Here is a 16,198-nt window from a genome sequence, read left to right on the forward strand (position 1 = left end):
CCCAGCCGCTCCGCGGCATGTGGGATCCTCCCAGACCGGGGCACGAACCCGTGTCCCCTGCATCGTCAGGCGGACTCTCAACCACTGCGCCACCAGGGAAGCCCTATTTTTTCTTTAATTTTTAAAAAATTTTATTTTATATTGGAGTACAATTGATTAACAATGTTGTGTTAGTTTCAGGTGTACAGCAAAGTGATTCAGTTATACATATCTATTCTTCTTTCACGTTCTTTTCCCTTCTAGGTTATTTCATAATACTGAGCAGAGTTCCCTGTGCTACACAGTATCATAGGGGCAGAGCATTTTTAAAGGCCAGGCAAGGGCGGGGCACCCCAGAGTCTGTGATCAGCTTGTGCACAGTTCTCTGATTGGTTGATGGTGAGAGAACAGAGCAGTACCACAGGGATTAACCTTATCAATCCTTAGGCGCCAGAAGGTCTGGGGGCTACATGCTCACGATTATCCAAGTTAATTTCTTCCATTTGGTGGCGGTTTTAGCATCTGAAAAACTCAGGAAATGTGCATCAGATACTGTTACCCAGGTACTTCAGAGAGGAGCTCCAGCAGAGGATATCAGGGAGGGTCCGTCTGGGAAAGGCCCCGTAGGGTTCTGCTCGGCTCCAGAATGCCCCCCAGGGCAGTGTCCTTCTCCACAACCCTCCAGCAGCATCAGTGCTCTAGGTGTTTGAACCTATGAGTGGGGAACAGCAAGGGGTAGGGGTACCTCTTGATGCGGCCGCTGTGAAAACAGTCTGGCTCATCCTCCAAAGGTGAAGCACAGAGTTACGACGTGGCCCAGCTGGGTACATGCCCAAAAGACTGAAAACAGGAACCCAGACAAACACGTGTACGTGAGTGCTCCTGGCAACGTTATTCACAGTGGTTGAAAGGTAGAAACAGCCCCAAAGTCCATCCATGGGGGAAGGGACAAGCAGATGTGGTCCAGCCATAGGACGGAGCACTGCTGAGCCACAAACAGGAATGAAGGACCGCTATGTGCCGCCATGTGGCTGAGCCTCAGAAACATGACACTGTGTGTAAGAAGCCAGGCCCCAAAGGCCACGTGTCATAGGGTTCCGTTTGTATGAAATACCCAGAATAGGGAGATCCAAGGATGCCACTCACTAGAGTAAATCCCCTCTCGGAGCTTCAGTCTCCTGATGAGGGGGTGGGAAGGGGAAAGGAGGGGCCTCAGCACCGAGCCTAGTGGGCACTGGACCTGGGGTCCCAGGTTCCACGGGAGGCACAAGGACCCTGCAGGTAGAGCCGGCTCCCTGGGGACCCTGGCTCAGCGGTCAGTCCCTGGAGAAGAGGGGCAAGGGATGCCAGGAATCAGCCTGCGCTCCTTACCCTTAGGATTTCCCAAACTCGGCAGCCCCCCAGCCTGCCGCACGGGCAGGAAGTGAGGAATCACCTCTGGGCGTAAGAGCAGCGGCAGCCCCAGGGCCGAGGACAGAGGTAGGAAGCAGTGTGGCCAGACCGACCGGCAACCGAGGCCTCCTTCCCACCAACCTGCCGGCCCAGCAGGACGAGGCCCCCATCCACCTCCCAGGGCAGCAGGGAGACAGACAGACAGATGGAGGAAAAGATTAGCCTCCCTGTGCCCTTCGCCCCCACCTCCTTCCTCAAGTTCCTCTCTGATAGCAGCTCTGAAGGTCTTTGCACCAGAAATAGCAAGGATTTCACTCATGCCCTAAATCTGAGGACAGGGTGTGGGAAAGTCCAGTCGGACAGAAATTGTGGGGAAAACAACCCATATCAAGGAGTTAAATAAAAGCAGATGAGTTTGCTCTCTCCATGTTTCCACTGTTCTGGAAAGAACAAAATACATATGCACGTATAAACTGCAAAATAGAAATGGTGCTATCTCAGTGATTTCACACATGAGTTAAACGCACAGATGTTTGCACTTCAAGCTGAGTGATATAAAGGGGAATGGTAAAATGCGTGCTAATAAATTAAAATTTTAATTCTCCTTTACTCAGAAGGACTGTAGTCAGCTAGTAACTTATCACTGGGGAATGGACAGCCCGGGGGTCGGAGCTGGGGACTGAGGGCCAGCTGTGCCCAGGACGAAGCTTCCTGCAGGGCTATGGGGGCCTCTGGGGGTCGGGGGCGAGAACAGAGGCAGAACGGAGGGGGCTGCACGTCGGCTGGGACTTGCTCTGCAGGGTCCGTGGACGTGGGCATCAGTGTCAACCAGTCCACACTATAGGCTTTGTGCATGTTTCGCTCTGAATCGAAATCCGTGCTCACCCAATTTTTCAGGATTGGTCTGCCTGTGGTATGCCGGGCGGCTGCCGAGTGCCAGAGAACAGGGGTTGCTTTCTGGTCAAGACCATAGAGTTCTGGACAAAAGCGCAGCCCACTTCTGGAGGTGGATGGAAAAGGACCTTCCTGGGGAGGGGACTGAGGACCTCAGCCTCACACACAGACATTTGGAGAGAATGTTCTGGAACACTGGGATGGAGGGGCAGACATACATAAACAAACACGTGTGCATACATGTGCACACGTAGCTTGCTTTCCTGCTGTTCTGTTTTATGGGCTCTTTTCTCCACCCCAGTGAGGTTGGATCTGGGGGCTTTTGCCCGTAGACTGACCTGTGTCTTCATTCCATCGGCAGGAGTTCACAGGGGCCCTGCTATGTGCTGGATGGTAACAGACAGGATAATAAATAAATAAATAAGACAGGAGTCCCTGCCTCATGGGATTCATGTCCAGGGGGCATGGAGGAAAACTCAGCACTGTGGAGGGAGGCGGCCAGGCTGGAGTGCAGGCGGGGTGCAGCCTCCACCAGGCACATCAGGAAAAGGCCCGTGAGCGGCCCCTAAAAGAAGGGCGGGAGTTTCCAAAGGAAGGGCGCTCCAAACAGAGATCACTGCATGTGCAAAGGTGTGGAGTCAGCTGCCATCTGCCACATTTGGGAGACTTAGATGACTGAGTGATGCTAAGGCTTAGGTTTGGACTTGAGCTGGAGAGGCCAGGGGTCGGTTCTCACCAAGCCACAGAGGGGCCCTGGCTTAGTGTGGAGGCCATCAGGGTTATATGCGGGAGGAACTTGGTGCCTCCTCTAGTTGTCCCTGAAGACCTCCGGGCTGGCTGGAGCCAGAGCCCTGGCAGGGCTGAGCCCCCTTTTGACCCCAGCCAAGTGGATAAGTGGAAAGGGGTAGAATAAGTCAGGGGTGTCAGATTTCGCAGGAAGGGTTTAGCTAAATTTTCTCATAGCAAAAATGAAATACAAATATGTGTCGATCCAGATATAAATGAGTGTGGGTTGTTACTGGGTTTGTGAGAAATTCCTTTCGAAATGGTTCCCTGGCCTCAGTGGTGGGCTGCTTCCAGACATGGGTGCATTGGTTCATTCACTTCTGCCTAACAATGCACAGACTACCTATGCGGATGTCTGATAAATCAGTGGATGGATGGATGGATGGATGGATGGAAGGATGGGAGAGCGGGTGGGTGGATGGGTGAATGGGTAGATACAAGTGTAGGTGCATGGAAGAGTGGGTGATTATTTTAAAAGATTTAAAGATTCTTTTGTTGGAGAGACATGACACAATGGCACTCAGATAGATGAAAGGCAGAACTTTTTGTTAATTACTTCCCCAAAGGAGAGAAGTCTTCCAGGCAGGGCCGCACAGGGGCTGCACCTGGGGACAGAGTAACAGCAAGCTGGTGCTCCAGGGAGAGCTTATGTACAGCAGGCAAGATGGGTTAGGCAGCTTTCTCAGGCTCCCTGTGGATTGGCTAATTTGAATAATTTTGTAAGTTCCAGGGTATAGGGGCTGTCCATAGTTGTTTGGTACCTGGCCCCCGTGTGATTAGGGCAGGTGCATAGTGGCCCAGAGTGTGAAAGCCGGAGAAGGGAAGTGATGGGAGTGTGAACTTAGCTGTTCAAGAAGAATTGACCAACTGCCAGCCAGGATTTCAAAACTGGGTCAAGATAGCATCCCCCCGCTCACCCCGCAAAAAAACTATATTGCAGTGGTGGATGGAGAAGTGTGTAGATGGACGATGCCTTTTGGAGCTCTCTCTGTCAATAGTATTTACAGAAGCATCAGCACTGGATTCAGATCTTTGAAGATTTTTCATCTCATAGATGTAGAATCCTAGAATATGTGAGCTGGAAGGGACCTCACAAGGTCTCTCTCTCTCTCTGATGTCTGAGGGACTCAAGATGCTTTGGATCATAGAAGATCCTTTCAGTAATTTGACGAAGACTATAGATCCTCTATCCTGGAAAAAGCATATAGCACAGTCCATGTTATAGGGCTGGTGGACACCAGGCAACCTGTCCACAGAGCACTGTTCCCATCTAGGAAGTCAGAAACCTCAGATCAAGGAGTCCCAGCACCGTAGAACCAGCCACTGTGCAGAGGAGTCACTGAGACACCAGGTCAGGGAAAGGACCACGTTCAAGTTTATGCAACCAGTTCACAGGCAAGTCAGGCCTAGATCCCAGGTCTCCCCGTTAACCCTTCTGGGACTCAGTTTCCCCGTATCACTGATAATGGAGTTGGACTCAGTCGCTGGTTTGAAGACTTGGTTCAGAGAAGTTACAGGGGAAGGGGAGACGGCAGGTGGAGTTGTGACCCTCCCGTTTATTCCCCCAGTCCCACCGGACCCACGTCATCAGCTCTCTTTTGAAGGAAATGCTTTAAGACTTTTTCCAAAAATGTTCGAAGGCCCCCATACTTTGCATCTTCTAAGCTTCTGGGAGTGTTAAGTGCTGTGGATTGTCAGTTAGTCTCCAGAGCGAAGCTAAGAAAGCCAACCAGTGTTGAAGTGTGAGGAAACCACAGGCAAACATCCCCAAAGAAATGGCTGAGTCTCAGAGGCACAGATCCTGAAGTGTCACCAGAAAACAGGACAGGGGAAGGTGTTCTATCTCTGAAAACGTTTCCGAGTTTCTGCTGCCATCGTCCCTTTGGAAGTATACATGGCGTAAAAAAAATCAGAACTCCCCTGCCTCCCTGGCCACCCTTGTTTCTACCTTCTGTGTAAATGCCCACTGTTTTACACCTGATCTCGGACACAAAACAACCACACAGGGAAAAGAAATAATGATAAGCAATAAATGTGCTATTAGACAAATGGATTCACTTGTGGAGTGTGTCAGCTACGTACCTCAATACCAGAAAGAAGAAAACTAGTATTTTAGGGGTCACCTGCTATGCATCCAATATTCACACCAAATTTTCATTTAGTTGAGAAAAGGGATGGGAAAGTGGTTAAGAACAGAGTTTGGAGCCAGACTGCCTGGGTTCCTGGGAGGATTAGCTGAGTTAACGCATTTATGGGCTTTAAAAAAGCACCTACCACAGTAAAAGTTATATACATGTCAGGACCGTTACTAATCCTCACCACTCCCCTCTCTGAGATTTGTCACCATCAGCAACATTTCAGAGTTCAGAGAGGTTAAGTCACCTGCCCGAGGTTTTTTGCCAGGAAAGCGGCAGCACGGGGACTGAAATCCAGGCTGACTTGGAGCCCAGGACGCGTTTGCCAATCCGAGCCTCTAAAGGGCAGCCTGTCTACACAAGAGAACATTCCATGGACTAACCTGGAAATCATCCATGCGGATGGCCCAGCCCCCTAGGCACAGAGGGCAGCAGGAGTCCTGGGCAGATGCAGCCACCCACCTGGCCTCTGTAGGTCTGGGATCTGGAAACGGCAGCCAGCCTGGCTGGGGCCGGCGCTGGGCAGGAGCCGGAGCTCTGGCCTAGGCTGGAGGTGGAGGGAGGAAGTGCCCAGCATGGTGATGACATCACAGCCCAGCCCTTGAAAGATGATCTGTTCCCGCTGCCACTCCAGCTCAGCTCCGGAGGCTCCTCGGAGGACTGCAGCCCTCGGGCAGCCCCGCTGGACCAGGGAGCTACGAAGTGCCCGCGTTTGTGCTCCGGACAAGGTGGGTGCCGGGCAGGGGCTGGTCCAGCCGCCTCACCTTCTCGGGGAAGGACAGGCAGACCAAACACAGAGGGAGGGCGGGCAGATGGGTGACGTGGGGGCTGATTCCCAGGCTGGGTGAGAAGTTTTCCTCAGGTCCTAGGGAGTTTGGGAAAGTTCCCTTCCTTCCCTACAGGTAACAAGAAGGACTCCCAGCAAGAGAAATGTTCTTGTTTGTTCTAGGTTTGTCTTCTCCCTGAATGGAGGAGACAGACAGGCAGGTGTGTATTTATGTGAGCCATTTAGTGACCTGACTTTTGGGTGGATTCCTGCACTAAAGCAGAGAGGGTGGTAAAGCAGGGAAGGTGTGGGGTTTAGACTCAAGAATCTGGCTTTTCACTCATAGCCCTATCGCTCACTGGCCCTATGTGACCCTGGACAAGTTACTTAACCTCTCTGAGCCTCAGTTTCTCGTCTGCAAAGTACCCTGCTCGCCTGCTTCCCGGGGCGGCTGGAGTTAATCAGACCACAGACGGAAAGGGGTTTGTAAACGATAGCTGATGTGCGTTGGGGCGGTGGTGGTGATAACTCAGACAAGCTTCGCATCCCTCTTGTCTGGTCCTGGCTGTCCAGGACGGAGGGATAAAACAGTTTGTTTGTTCAGAGTGTGGGCTTTGCATCCAGCCCTGGGTTGGCACCAAGCTCTGCTCTCATCCCCTGGGTAATGCTTTTGAGTCCGTTTTTTTCCCCAGTTTCCTGAGCCAGAAAGCTGACCTGGCAGGATGGGGGGCAAAGACAGAAATGGGCTGATGAAGTGAAGTGTCGCATGTGCAGTAGGTGCTCAATAAATCGTAGCGGTTATCAGAGCTGCCGAGGGCAGGTAGCTTCCCCAGGCTGCGCCGGGGTGGGAGGCGGGAGTTGCTCTCCCAGGCAGGTGAGAATGTGCCTCCTTGAGTCAGGCTGCCTGGGGCTCCCACCAGTCCACAGGAAGTGGGAGCTCTGGCCCAGGAGTGGGCCATGGGGGCCCCAGGGCCAAGCCGCCTCTTAATCCTTCTCTCAGTGGGTGGCTGGGGGCAGGGTGAGTGACCCCACAGGACACTGTCCACCCTCCTTATCTGGAGGAAAACTGTTCTGTGTACTTCTGGGCCCTGGCAGCAGTCAGGGTGAAGGGGACATTCCACAATAGGAGCCCCACAAACTTGAAGGAAGAGTTCACTGTTTTTCTCCCGTTGGGGACAGGAGTCAAGCAGGGGGTGGGGACGAGCCAGGAGAAGGGGATTTGGAGAACACTGCAGATGCAGGCTCCCACACTGGCCCCGTAGCCAGGGCCCCAGGGTCTCATCCCAGCTCTGCCGGGAACTCACAGAACCCCTGCAGTCATGAGCTCCGAGGCCATCACAGAGCACATGAGGAAACTGAGTCTCCGAGCCAGGATGTAACTGAGCAAAGCCCTCTGCTCAGGGTCCGGGAAAGGCCTTGACCTCTTTGGGACTCAGGTCTGTCACTTATAGGAAGGTTCCGATGATTGACGAATGGTGAGACTAAGGACATGGGATTAGACCGAACTGGAGACATGCTGGCCAACGGCACCAAGCAGGGGAAAGAGCCGTGCCACGCGGTCTCTGCTAACACAGTGACCGTGCCTGGATAAAAAGTTCAGAGGGGATCCGAGGGTAACATTAATGGTTGCCTTTCTGACCTGTGCAGCCTTGGGGTCAGAGAGGGCACTGGAGATTGCCCTGCAGACCCACCAGGGGATTCTGGTTTTCAAAATCAAAGTAGGGATCATGTCTGTCCATTCGCAGCTGGCTCGCCTGCACTGAGAACCGTGCCTACCATAAAGTGGGCACAGGTCAGTATTTGCTGAATGACTGAATGGTAGATGGGTGGGTGGATGGCTGGACGGGTAGATGGATGGGTGGATAGCTGGATGGATGGATGGATGGATGGGTGGGTGGATGGATGGGTGGATGGGTGGATGGATGGGTGGATGGATGAATAAATGAATACTGGTCACTTGGCAGGCACTAAAAGCACACAGAACATATTACTAAGTGAAAGAAGCCAATCTGAAAAGGCTACATACTGTGGATTCCTATTATATGACATTCTGGAAAAGGCAGAACTATGGAGACAGTGAAAAACACCAGTGGTTGCCAAAGCTGGGGGGAGGGAGGAATGAACCCACAGAGCACAGAAGATTTTCAGGGCAGCGAAACTACTCTGCATGAAGCTGTAATGGTGGATACATGTCATTATACATTTGTCCAAACCCATAGAATGTACAGCATCAAGAGTGAACCCTAGTGTAAACCATGGACTTTGGCGATATGATACGTCGGTGTAGGTTCGTTGATTGTAAGAACACGGCACTCTGGTGCAGGATGTTGATAAGTGGGGAAGATTGTGCACATGTGGGGTAGGAGGTATATGGGAATTCTCTGTACTTTCTGCACGATTTTTCTGTGAACCTGAAACGTCTTTAAAAATAAAGTCTAATTTTCTTTTTAAAGCACACAGTGCAGGGCTGTGTGTTGAGGATTCAGGAGGCACTTAGGGAATCCCAGAGCCAGAATCAGATGATCAGAACTTCCTGAACTTCCTAAGACTTGATACTAAGGCTGAGTACGTCACTTCCAACACCCACCCGGCCCAGGAATCCCCTGACTTCTTTGTGCACATGCTTCCAGGAACGGGGAGGTCACTATTGTACAAGGCAGCCTGCTCCATCTCGAGAGGGTTGTGCTGTTAAAAAGTCCTTCCTTAGGGCTTCCCTGGTGGCGCAGTGGTTGAGAGTCCGCCTGCCGATGCAGGGGACACGGGTTCGTGCCCCGGTCCGGGAAAAGCCCACATGCCGCGGAGAGGCTGGGCCCGTGAGCCATGGCCGCTGGGCCTGCGCGTCCGGAGCCTGTGCTCCGCAACGGGAGAGGCCACAGCAGTGAGAGGCCCGTGTACAGCAAAAAAAAAAAAAAAAAAAAGTCCTTCCTTAGACTGAAGCTAAATCCCTCTCCCACTGAGCATTGGGCCACTTTCTATCTCTTGGAGTGGGACTGTATAATTCTCATCCTATGGGTCCTGCCTGAGCAAAACTTGCACAGCTCTTCAATCAAAATATACTTTCCAGAACAAACCCAAGAAGTAAAGTATTCCTTTGACTCTGGAACCTGCAGGGTTCTACAGGTTAGAAAAATGTGAACCCCCTCCAAAAAAAATCATCGCAGCACAAAGCAGGGTGGAACAATTTGAAGGCTCTGCGTTCAAATTCTGACTGTCTACTGCTGGAGAGGCTCCTGAGCCTCAGTTTTCTCATCTGTACGATGGGGGTAGTCATTCCTGTTTCTGAGGAGCATGGAGAGGTTTATCTCAGATGGTGCTAGGGCAGTGCAAACAGGGCCAGGCTTACTGCAGGTGCCCACTTAGCAGGGGGACGGCAGCAAGGACCTGGGACTACCAGAGGTGTTGTGTGCCCTGCAGTGGGGTCACTACAGCTTGGGGGTTCCCAGGGAACAGGGTGCCCCAGCATGCCCACGCTCATATTCCTAGGCAGTACATCTATGGGTGGCAACAGCTGGAGCCCTGTAACTTTTCCCACTTCAGGTTTCCAGCCCACACTCCCCAGCGCCTCTAGGCCCCTCTGATTTCTCTGGCCAGTGGAGCTCTGGGAAGGCGGGCGCAGAGAACTGGCTTCCAGACCCCGATCTAAACCTGCTGGCTGGCTGAGCCAGCTCAGCGAGGTCGCTTTGCTTCTCTGAGCCTACGTAATCAGCAGTGCCTGTGCCAGACGCCTCGTGGGGTGTCGTAAACTGTAGAGTGCCAGGCACTTGGGCAAGCCCAGCGCTTCTGTGGCTGTTACTGTGCTGATGTGTACCTGTGACATCGTGTTCCCTCTTCTTTCTTTTGCGTCCCCAAGTGGCCATATTCCAAGGGGGTGTGGCCTGACCGGGAAGACCAGCCATGGACACACGCCACCTTAGCAAATGGCTTTCTCGGGGGAGCAAATTTGAAAGGAACTCAGGCCCTGTCCCTGCCCTAGACCCCAAAGCCACCATCCCCAGATACCCCCTCTTAATCTCCATGGCCGAAATTCAGGGCCCCCAAACCCTGGTACCCAGGGCTGTATCACGGCCCCCTCCCACGTCATTTCGGGAACCGACAGACACACTCTCCCTGAGAGCTCGGGGCCTCAGACAGCTCCCAGCCTAGCTCCCCTGCAGGTGGATTTGGGCCTCAGGAAGCATCAAGCTGTGTCCTGCCTCTCCCACCCAAATGAAAGCCCCTCCAGGGAAAAGACTGAACCCAACCCAGCGCACGGCACCTACTGTGAATACCTATACAGCAGGGGTGACACCCCGACGGCAGTAGGGAGGCTCTCTGGTCCTTCCAGAGCCTCTGAGATTGCACCTTCCAGCCAAATGGGAAAGTAATCCCATCAAATAATGCAAGAAAAGGAAAGACACGTTATAGGGAAAATTAGCTGATCAGTTAAACCAGTTCAATTCTAAACTATGGCTAACAAATTGGCTGTATTGTGATTGTGAAGCTTTGTAACTCTTTAGGCAGGATACTTAAAATAGACATAAAAATTAGGAAATAATCTGGAACAAAAATTTCTTATTATTTCAGCTAAATCTGAAAAGTGAGAAGAGAAAAAGAAGGGAGGAGGAAAAGTGTGCTAAAGATTTTTTTAAATTGAAGTATAGTTGATTTACACTAAAGATTTTATCTTAGCTGGAAGAACAGTTATTTTTCTACTCTTGATGCTAATAGATGGATACAAGTTTTAATATGTTTGTTAAAATTTTAAAGATAACCACTAGAAGAATTGGAGAGTATATATATATATATATATATATATATATATATATATATATAATTATAGTGTGTTATATTTGTAACATTATTATAAATTATGATAAATTAGCTTACATTGTATTCAACAAAGGAAATACATTCTAAGGAATATTTATAGAAATGGATTATGTTCTAGGCCTTAAAGAAAACCTTAATATAGTCCCAGATATAAAACTCTTACTGGCTGCATTACTTGACCATACTGTAGGAATTAATACGAAATATAGAAACTAAACATCACAAATCACTTGTAAATTTTAGGAAATGCTCTTCCTCAGAACTCTCCCATCAGAGATCATCAAAACTGAAATTACAGATATCTGAGACAAGATCAGTTACAAGAACACTGTTAATCAAATTTTTGGGATACAGACAAAGCCATACTCATAGTTGAACTCATGTTAATAATAATAATTATGATGACGATTATTGTATTATTGTTTATAGAGATTGCAAGTAAATGAATAAAATGTTCAGTTCAAGAAGCTGGATGGACAAAAAAAGTAGAAGAAAGAACAAAAGAAAGAAAGAAAAGTAGAAGAAAGAATAATGATGACAAAACAAAATGATTAATTAGAAAGGAAACAAACGTTAATATCAGTATTCCATCTAAGGAAAAACCAAAAGCTGGCTCTTTGAAAATAGGGAAGGGGGAGGAAATATTAGGAAGTGATCTGTGCCATGTGGAGAATTAGGATAAGTGGCTGAGACAGGAGGTGAAGAGCAGCCTCTTTGTGGTCAAGAGTGGCCTGCAGCACAGTTGGGGCCCAGCATCCCAGCCTTTCCAGGCTGTGGGAAGGACGATCTGCCTGGTTGGGGGTTTCTGTTGGCCCCATGAAGGCCTTCTTTCCATACTGGCCTCCTGTTCCCTGGGAGGGTCCCATGTCCCTGAAGGTAGGAGAGCAGAGCTCAAAGCCCTGCCCCCCGCTGGGCCTGGGATCCCACCATCTCTGCTTCAACCTTTTATACCTAAGTCTCAGTCAGCGCCCACGAACCAACAGGCTCACAGGTGTGCTAAGTATTTAGCCACCAACATTTCTTACAAGAGTCAATAGTTTTAAAATGGGACATTTCACATAAAAATTCAGCTTCCCAGCTTCTCTAGGAATGCAGACGGCTCTGGCAAGGCTGAAAATTAATGCCCCACCTGGCCACACACAGCTCTTTAGGTCAGACCTTGGCTGTCCGAGTGCCCACCCTTCCCCCAGCGCCAGCAGCTGCTCTCACCTCCAGCACCCTACTTTAATGGGCCCCTGTGGGCATTTGAATTTGAGGCCCTGCTTGACACGTTGAGAGGTGCAGACTGGTGAAGGCCACTGAGGCAGAGCTGAGCTGGCTACGACTGGGAGAAAGAACTTTCCGAGCAGATTTACAAGGGCAGTCTCTCCCCCAAACAGACCCACGTAAGGGAGGGCAAAGACAGCCCCTCCCCACGCCAGCCTCTGGGGGCTGAGCTCTAAAATGGGCCTGCGATGGTGCCGCAGAGTGCCTTAGACATGGAGCATTTCCCAGGCCTAAAGCAGGAACACCCAGCCGTGGAGTTGAGACCTTACTGGAGGGCTTGACTCTTCCAAACAGAGAGGGGAAAAAGCTGGTGTGAAACTGAGGAAAATGTGAACTACCCAGGATCCTAAGCACACGATGCTCTCCAATGCCTCTGAGCCTTCGTTCATGCTGTTCCCGTGCCTCTGATGCTTTTCCACACCTTCCTCAAGCTTCTTCTCCTACTCAGCCTTTGATATGAAGGGGTCCCTCCATCCAGGAAGTTTTCTACACCCCTTCCCAGAAGCTAGGTCCCTCCTTGGTGCCCCGCAACCGCCTTTGGCCCCTCAGTGACAGCACTAGCCACGCTGTGTTGGCATCATCTGTGTGTTTGCCTCTCCTGCAGCCTGTGAGCCCCCTCAAAGGCCAGGGCCTCATCTTACCCCTCTGTCCGTCCCCAGCCTGGTCCGCAGGGGACCTGCAGCGCCCTCCTGGCCGTTAGGGCCTGTACCCGGTAGGCTCAGCAGGCCTCCTGGGAGGTCGGACTCTGCAGTGACAACAGGATGGGCATCTGGCCATCAGATGCCAGGGCCGGTGAGCAATGGCATTCCCTGAGTGTGGCCTCTGGCCTCCTGGAGACAGCAGGTATTCCAAGGAGGTCTCTTTGTCACTGCAGACTAACAGTCGGGTGGCAGGTTTCCAGGCTTCCTTTCTGTGGGTCTTGCCATGCCCCCATGTCCTAAAGGCTCTGGGGCACAGGTGAGGCTTCTGAGCCTACCAGCTCTGAGCCCGGGTGCCTTCCCCAAGGGAATGGGCTCCGACCCCAGGGGGTCCCATGGCAGCCACTGGTAGGCCTGCACCACTCTGCAAAGTCCCTTCTTCTGGACCCTGAGTGCCAGCTTCTCCGAAGGTGGCCTCCAGCCAGTTCCAGTCCCTGGGAAGAGGCCGTGGTGGAGGACACCGGCCTCGTTGTCCACCAGCCCAGCATTCTGATCGAGGCTTGGCCAATGGCTTGCTGAGCAACACAGGGCAGGTCGCCGACAGGCCTGAGCCCCTCCCTTCCCACCTGCATCAGGGAATCAAGACCACCGTGCACAGCCTTTGCGCAGCCGACGCGGCAGGACTGTGTGTGAAAGTGGCCACACCGCGCAGGGCCCGCTCATTCCCTCCTCTCCGAACCACTCGGGAGAGACTCTCTGGGCTCCCAGCTCGGAGGCTTCTGCCCACGAGGAGTGCAGAGCCTGTGGGAGAGACAGGCGAGGGCCTGGGAGACTCAGACTCAGCACCCTGCTCCTGTGACCCCAGGGGCCAGCCCAGAGGACCCGGGACAGTCACGTCCTCTGCTTGTCCTGAGCCTCCTGAATCCAGAGACAGATGGCAGGATCTCCACCTTCCCCTTCCTGGGCCTCGGTGTGCCAGCCTGCCACACACACTCACACGTCACACACACACACTCACACATCACACACACACACACACCGCATGCTCACACACACTCACACACACACATATAAACACACACACAACACAGACAACACATACACACATGTACACACACGTGCACACAAATACGCCACACCACGCACACACATACACACATGTACACACACAGACACACACCACTACCTCTCTGCTGCCTGCATGTCCCCATAACCATCTTGTGACATCTATGCTCTCTGAATTGTCGTTGTGGGCAGGGTTCAAGTTCTCTCCCAGGAGGGTCCTAGACCTTTAAAGCGGAGGGCAGGTGTAAATGGGGGAGGACCTGCGGTGGGACAGACCAGGCGGGAGCCCACCCAGGGCCCCAAGAGTGTATATCTCGGCCCTACCCCGGGCACCCCCGCCCTCAGAACTCTGCCAAAGCTGCTGAGCGGGGATGCTTCCCCCCAGGCGCAGACGCAACGCTCTCTAGAGGTGACAGAGCTGGTCAGAGGCGGCGCTAGGATCCGGACCTGGTCTCGTTCCCCCACGAGGACGCCGTGGCTCCCTGGATGGGAAAAGATGTCAAGATGGGCATCAGGAGGTGCGCTCAGGCCGGCAGCGGCGAGGAGACCAGCCCTGCCACTGCGGGGGAGAGAGCAGGTGGGGAAGCGAAAGAGGGGCCAGGGCTGGAGATGCCGGGGGAACCCCGGGCCTTCCCACTCTGGGGCAACATCCCGAAGCCCCAGCTGGGCGCTGACTTCCCCGACTGGGCCGCCTTGCATGTCCCCAGCGATGTACACGTGTGTTTACTGCAAAAATAAATCACAGCCACGGGGACTTTCAAGTGGCCTGGGGAATTTCTTCCAAGAGCTTGTGTGGACCGTGGTGGCCGTGGCTGAGGGGGTGGAGGTGGGCCCCCCGGGGCGGTCACCGCACAGAACATGCCTGGATCTGGGGTGCCGTGGAGGCGACGGTTACTCCAAGGCAGAAAAGGGAGCCGAGGGCTAATGAGATCCTGATGGCCAGGGCTGATCCCGCTGGGTCCTCACCACAACCCGCAGGCAGGAGATAATGTCTCTAGTCCTGCAAGTGAGGGGACCCATGCCCAGAGAGGTGACCCCTGGCTCAGTCACACTGTTGGTAAATGGCAGAGCTGGCATCTGGATGCCTGCAGAGCGATGCTACCTCCCAGCCTTTTTCTTTTTGCTGCAGGTTTGCCTCAAGGGCCAGCACTGGCCTGACTGAGGATGACCTGAGAGGGTGGTGAGGGCGGGCAGCCATATAACCCAGAGGCGGGGGAACGGGGGGAAAGTGGCGGGCAACACACAAAGGAAGGAAAATCAGGCTTTCCCACGGCAGCAAATACACCAAATCCACCAGAGGAGTGTCTCCAGACTCAGGAGAGAAGCAGGGTGAAGGCGGCAGAAACATGCTGAATGTGAAAGGGCTCAGAGAGCATGGCATCCTTGCAACCAGTGTGAAAAGAATCCCTCAAAGACGAAACCCGGGTGACAGAGACATGAGTCAAAATGGAGAACAGAGGCTGGGGAAGGATTTTTGGTTCATGGGGATCCCAAATGTAAAAAATCAGGCTGAATCCTGTGACAAGAAGTGGCTTTTGAGTCCAGCAGGAAATCCCACCTTCCCAGAGTCTCCCTCAGCTGCTCCCCACCTGGATGCTCTTTCCTGGGTTCTTAGAAGCCCGCTGACTCCACCTGCTTGATACTGACCAGGGTTCTTGGCCTTCCCCCAAGCAATAGAAATTGACTAGAGGCCAGACAAGAAATTCAGGCAAGACTTATTGGGGCCCCTGCTGCAGCTGGTGGGAGCGGGTGGGTGAAAACAAGTAACAGTTTCCCTTGCTTGCCCCTCCCCCGCCCCGAGGAGGGGCGAGCTTGTTCCTTATATGGGGTGAGGGTAGGGGTGTGTCCAGGGATCCAGCCAGAGGGGTGGCTTAGGTGTTTTGCCCACCCCTCTGGTGGTGCTGAGTGCTGGTGGGGGGGGGGCATGCGTAGTGCACTGCTTTTGCTCTCGACACCCTGTTTTTCCTCCCAGCTCTTCAGAAGTGGCAGTTGGGGTTTTTTTGGTCTTTTTGTCTGTAATTTGCCCCAGCGGCACATGCACACAGTTTTATTTTTAGTCCCTTATAATTTCTTTGTGATTTGTAGCTGGAGGAGACGTTTGTCCAGGTGCAAGCACTGCAGCACTGCAGCAAAGGGTCCCAAGTCCCAGCCTGTCTCATGCTCAGGACTGGTGGTTGGGTAAGACAGGAAATCACTGAAGAAACAACTCATAAATACACTCAACATTTCATTTTATATGAAAACATGATTACGCATCAATTTACCGGTTTTTAAGTAAGCAAGGCCTTTTCATTGAGCATGGGCTGGCTGATTGTCTTTCTTGCACAAGCTAACCCATCATTCATTCTCTATTTTGAAAAAAATAGGAGAAAGCACTTGGCTTATTTAAATAGTTTCATTCCAAAAGCAATCAAGGTTCTTCATAGAAAATGTGAAGGCTACTACAAAGAATGAAGAAAACACAAAAG

The 16,198-nt window shown here is 52.2% G+C and overlaps 1 protein-coding gene across 2 annotated transcripts in view; it reads left to right on the forward strand.

The window, feature by feature from the left end:
* The first annotated feature begins 113 nt into the window (after positions 1-113).
* BDKRB2 (bradykinin receptor B2) overlaps positions 114-16,198 on the forward strand; it is a 37,156-nt gene continuing 21,071 nt past the window's right edge. The window contains exons 1-2 of one of the 2 annotated variants that reach the window (XR_003795935.1): positions 114-5,914; positions 14,116-14,690. The gene's annotated coding sequence lies outside the window, so the exon portion shown is untranslated. Of the gene's footprint in view, positions 5,915-14,115; positions 14,691-16,198 lie in introns of those variants that run through there. The other variant, XM_029238137.1, reaches the window with a different exon arrangement.

This window comes from Monodon monoceros, unplaced genomic scaffold (assembly GCF_005190385.1).
Source record: "Monodon monoceros isolate NGI ecotype Baffin Bay Population unplaced genomic scaffold, NGI_Narwhal_1 Super_Scaffold_21, whole genome shotgun sequence".
In the NCBI taxonomy this organism is placed as follows: Eukaryota; Metazoa; Chordata; class Mammalia; order Artiodactyla; family Monodontidae; genus Monodon; species Monodon monoceros.